The sequence below is a fragment of the Scardinius erythrophthalmus genome, assembly GCF_964197995.2.
Source record: "Scardinius erythrophthalmus genome assembly, chromosome: 2".
Taxonomy (NCBI): domain Eukaryota; kingdom Metazoa; phylum Chordata; class Actinopteri; order Cypriniformes; family Leuciscidae; genus Scardinius; species Scardinius erythrophthalmus.
In genome coordinates, this window is record NC_138222.1 from 10,537,071 (window position 1) to 10,543,348 (window position 6,278).

Below are 6,278 nucleotides of genomic sequence, written 5' to 3' on the forward strand. Positions count from 1 at the left end.
GCCATTGACTTGCATTATATGAATCATCAGGACTACGGTTTCTGCTAAAAATCTTTATTGTTCTACTGAAGAAAAAAAGACACATTATTAATTGAGTGTTCATCAGTGGGGTCCAACACCCTATGACTTTTGTCGCACTTGAAGCACGAATACACAAAAAGTTTTGAGGTTGAAATTTAAAAAAGTAATTAAATCCTTTCCTCGCGGGTCAATTTGACCCCCATAGGAATTAATAGAATGCGAGGAACGCTTCAGTACACATATAAAAACCTAAAAATGCTCAAAATTCATAATATACTTTACCAAAAAAAATATTTTATAATGTCTACATGTGTATATGAATGCATACTGAAGAAAAACTGACTTTATGACCCAGCGGAACAGCTCATTTGCTCCAAATAGAGCTATAAGGCCATCTAGTGGCAAGAGTCATAAAATATCATGTTACGTCATTTTTTTTCGGCAAAGACATCCAATGTAAGATATTTTGAGCTGAATTAAAAGGGTTAGGCATGAAATTGTGAGTTATTTATTTTAAGTTGAAACAATGTGAGGAATGTGCTTAAATTACTATTTATTTATTATTTATTGATCAAATCTTGTAATTTAAAGGTAAATAATAAAAAAAGTAATTTTAGGGCTTCATGTGCATTTTAAGGTGTAGCAGTGTAAACAGTAGCAGTGGTATAAATTATTTGTCAGATTCTTAAACATGAGAATCGGTTTAAATGCTGCAATGAATGATCCACACTACAAAATGGAAATGCTTATTGTTGACAAAACACGATCACATATTCGAAACGGGAATGGCCTTAAATTAGAAATGATTCAAGGATGATTTTGCATAGTTATTTTGCATGTTACATTTCAATCAAATGCCAATGCAATACTTCTGTGTCCAGAGGCAAATGAGCAATTTATATGAGCATCAAAGATTGGTTTCAGCAACTTGTTTGACCAAACTGTTCATTAAATGGTTCTATTGTTCACTCATGAAGACAGTCACTTGTCGCCACCTACTGGCTTAATGATGCAAGTTGTGCAAATATTCCCAATGCTGATACTAGTGAAATATAACATATTCAAGGACGATATAAATTAATAATATGTATACAATACTACTATTATGGCATTATAATTGATAGGTGCTTGTGTTTTTAAATTGAGCTTATATTTTCCACTGTAATTAGCAAAGAACATTTATATGTGTTAAATAGGAATACATTGTAATAATGTTAACCTCATGGGCACAGTATGCAATACCTGCTCTTCCTCTCTCATTTCCGTCACATTCTCTCTTTCTTCTCTTCTTTTTTTTATATATTGTAAATTTAAATGGAATATTTACTGTAATTTTGGATAGACTCAACCTTCATGTGCTAGGCTATGCATTAAGCTATTTTAATGAAATGGAAACAAGCAGTCCAGTAGTCTAAAACCACCCATGTGACTTCCCACACTAGAGGAAAAACAATGTGCTCTGAGATTAGTGAGGCATCCATTTCAAAATCATTTGGGAGAAGATAAATGTAATTTAATAGTCACACACCCCACTCTCCTACAAGTGTTGAGTTGGATTTATTTGTTTCTATTAGCCTTAATTAGCTAAATGTTCATCTGAAATGTAAAACATCTTCATAAATGAATCTTAAATCTAGATCAAATGTTATAAGAAGATAACATAAAAATAACATAAATATATTCCAAGAACACAACACTTTTTTCCCACACAACATTTTAATGGTATAATAAGATAAAATAACAAATATTATGAATATATTTCAAGAACACACTTCACATAAAATTGTAATGGTATTTTACAAAAGTCAATCGATATTTATTTACATCATAGTACCCCACTGGTAGATTCACAAGTGAGGATTGTGTAAACAAGACACACGGATATTTCTTCTGACCACTAACCATCAGCATGAATATCCCACAATCAGTTCCTCCTAGCTGAAGAGGGGCACCCTGTTAATTATAGACAACATACAATTAGACCATATACAATAAACACAGTATATAGCTGTCACATCCGGTGATTGTTTTTTGTCTGTCTTTTACAATGATTCAAACTAAATAATATAATGCAGAAAAACTATAACAACAATACCAGAAGTAAAGTATTTGAAACTAAGACTTCCCAAAGGTTTCACAACAAAATAAAATATTAGCCTAAATGAACAATGTTTTTAGTTTTAAATGCTAGGAAGACATTACTATGACATGCAAAAACAGAAATGTTCAACAAACATGTTTTTCACACACAGTATAATTAAAATAATTCACATACCTTCTTGTTGCACTGCATTTCGCATGTGATTAGCTACATGATTTCGGAGCTTGTGTAAATGGTTATACACCGATTAACAGTATGCACAGTGATATTTTAAGCAGCACACTGTGCATCTCTCAATAGACAGCGGGGGATCCTGTCCTTAAACAAATATTTAAATAAAATAAATAAAAACTATGATTAATCACACTACCTACTCATGTCGAGACACCAATTCATGTAAGATTAAGATTTTATATACATATCAAAGTTCAGTTTAACTTTAAAGTACAGAGTTTTCTTACCGTGAGATAGAAGTTGCACAGGTAGTTCGAACGGACTATACCTGCGCGGCCCTGCCCACTAGATCCAGCGAGGAGAAGCTGGAGCTCTAGCTCCTCCCATTCGTTATCAGTTGATATAATAATCATTACAATATGATTCAATACTGCGTCAACCCTATTAACGCCACAAAAAAATGTGTCCAGTGTCCTCTGGCTAGAACTACACTTTTTTGAAAACCAATTGACATCAACCGATCGGCGCCAATGCAGCAACTGCTATGCATACAAGCCATAAATAAATGACCATTGTGTGTGTCACAAGCATAGACTGTAAAGATCACAAGTCACAACTGTTAGCTAACGTTACCATTAATCACACGTGTGAGCCAGTGCCTTTATTCACTTAAGTTAGCTGTTGATCAGGTTAACTTCTACGGTTTTAACGTTATTCTTATGACGCTGACACGAGATACGTTCAATGATTAAACGTTCACGTTAATTAGCATTGTAAAATCAAAATAAGCCACGGGTAAAGTTATGTTCCCTTTTGCAATCGGTCAGGAATTGATTAACGTCGACATATTAACATTAACTTACCTAGTGTAAACTAAGCTAGCTAACACCAAGTTAACATTTTCAAACTAACGTACATGTACTTATCTACCAGAGAACGTCAGCAGAGCAACATGTCAGGCATAAAATTTACTGGCTACTTAAAGGTGGTATCAGTGATTTCAGGCCCAAAAATATTTTTATCACATTCATCTAATCTTTCCTAACGATCCGCTAGCTGCCCGCCCCATAAGCATGCCGTCAAAAAAACACGTCTCTGTAGGCAGCCTAGGCTCTGAGATCTGCACACAAAAACAAATGGTTTAGCCAAACACTCAAAACCAAAACAAATAGTGTTCCAACCAATCACCGACAGGGGGAGGGTGTTGTGAGGTTTTGTGTTCGTGCACGGCTGCACGCGAAGTCAGAGCTGAAGAAAAAGCTGGCTCAAAAATCGAGCTGAAATCACTGATACCACATTTAATACAGCAGCACATTTAAATGGTTGTTTGTTTCACTTACTTCAGTTTATCCGCGATGCATCCAATGATTCTCTCCGGTGCAGGAAAGTGATCCACGGAACGTAGACTTGAAGAGCGGTCTGGTGACTGGTTGAGATTTGTTTAATGCCCATGCGCTGGCCTGTGTGTAACCTTGAAATTGTACGTTGGTCGAAACAAATATTTCTTAGTTGAGCTCGAAACAAATATTTCTTAGTTGAGCTCTTAATGAAAAATATTTATATTGAACAATGTTTTGAACAAAAAAAATAATGGTAAAATGAATTGAAAGACAAATTATTAATTGGATGAGTTACTGCTTAAAAACCTTTTTTAAGTGTACATGCATTCATATAAGTCATGTACAATTACAATATAAATATTAAATATTTGAAATTACACAACATTTTGCAAACATGCTACATAAATCGTCAATTTGGTCTAAGCTGCCTGGATCCGACCGTTGGTTCTTGACTTTGATTTCCATCCACTGCTTTTTTCGTGGGGGTGACCAGTCCACTCCTGCACTGTCCTGTTGAAGGAACAGACATAATCATGTAACGCTAACCAGATTTAATGAGTGATTCTTAAAGAAAATCTACAGAAAAATTGCTACTATCATTTCGATATGAGGTGTCTTATGATATGATTTGCATCCCAGATTAAATTATTGAAGTATTTTGTTTCTAAATCTTAGTAAAATTGATAGATAGGAGGACTTTGATTTCCATCTGCTGCTTTTTTCGTGGGGGTGACCAGTCCACTCCTGCACTGTCCTGTTGAAGGAACAGACATAATCATGTAACGCTGACCAGATTTAATAAATTATTCTTAAAGAAAATCTAAAGAAAAATTGCTTCTACCATTTCGATATGAGCTGTCTGAATTGAAAAGGATGTTGCGCCTCAGTCACAAACACAGTTTTTGTGGAGGTGCCTGGCACAGACCTGCGTTGTCCTGTTGAGAGAACAGATATAATCGTGCAATGCTGGGCAGGTTTAATGGCTGCTTCTTAAGCCCCTTTCACACAGAGATTCCGGAAAATACACAGATAAAGTGACCCGGGATTTGACCCGGGTTCGTTTGATTTTGGTTCATTCACACTGCCAGTGATTTTCCGGAATCATAGAGTGTGTTCACACACAACCCAGAAAAATCCCGTAAAGACACGTGACATCGATGTGACTTGTAATGTCTCAGCAGCGTCTTAAGTTTGCTTATGAGCTTCGATTTCTCTCTCGAGAAACCACGCTTGTGTATTTTTTTCTCTGATTCGATCATAAACTTGCGCATTACGTACCGTTTCACAGCTGGCGAACGACCCCGGCTTCAGTGTCATCACTATGACATGACATTATTACGGCTTTTGTTAACACAGCGCGCTTTCCGGGACTGAACATGGCAATGTTACTAGGTCCCCAACCCGGCATCGATGCCGGCATCAATCCCGGGTCGTGTTTGCGTTCACACAGAAGGCGTTCTGGCAATTTCCTGGCAATTTGCCAGGATCATCGCGCTGTGTGAAAGGGATTTTAGACTAAGGCTCAATCCCAATTCACCCCTTGTCCCTACCCCTCCGTTTTGCGCGTTCCTGTGAAGGGGTAAGGTTGTCCCGATTCTCTTTTGGTTGGAGGGGTAGGGGGAAGGGCCAGATAGCCCTTGAAACGAAGATTTTTCGGGACCACACTTCAAACGAAGGGGTATGAGAAATGTACCTGCATACACCGGCTACAGAGGCAACATGACTGCCAATAATCATTTTCTTTATGTCACATTCTTGTGTTCAAATTTACGGTCATGTTCTTCAAAGAAACGGTTGCAAAAAAAATCGCTAAAGTTCGTTAACAATATGACGCGCGTAAAAAGCAAAAGTTTGAAGCGAAGCGTGCGAATGTGGCGAATTCGCGTCCACCGCGCCACGCTAAACGCCTCATTCGCATCTCCTGTGACATAGGCGCTAGCGACGACGTATAATGACTTGTAACGGTGTAGAAGTGGTGTCCCATTTCTTAGGGGAATATTGTCACCCCACGCCTTGCCACTCTGTTTCAAGGGGCAAGGGTAAGGGGTAGGCGAAGGGGTATAAAATAGAATTGGGATTGAGCCTAAATCTAAAGGCGGATCTTTTTTTATCACTTTGAAATATAAAAGGATTTTAAATTGAGGACCTAGAAAACATAGTAGCATAGTTAAAGGCAATGTTTACATTTTAAAATAAGTAAAAACAAGAGATATAAGGGACTTACAGAAGTGTAAGACCTCTGTGCTCCTCTCTGAGATCTTGTTAGTAACAGGTGCTCCCTGTGCGCAACACACAGGCGCTATCTCAGGCTCAGGGATCTTTTGGTCCCTTTCAAGGCGGTAACTCAACATTACATCAGCTATGACTTATATGGGAACTCCTCCCTTCTCCACTTTCGCTGAAATCTTATGGGCTAACGCCAGCTGGCCAATTGACGCGAACCATGCAAATACTGACAGGATAGTGGGTAGTATAAAATGCATGGGCGCGAAAATGACGTCAGAATCTCTTTCTTCATGCTAGAAGTCTTATCTAAGTCATCGTGGAAGTTGCAATAGAGGACTACTCACCCCTGTTTTTCCTCTCCGCATCCGATGGCTGCTACATTCCAGATATGTGCGGGTCCCATTGACCCGCCCGAC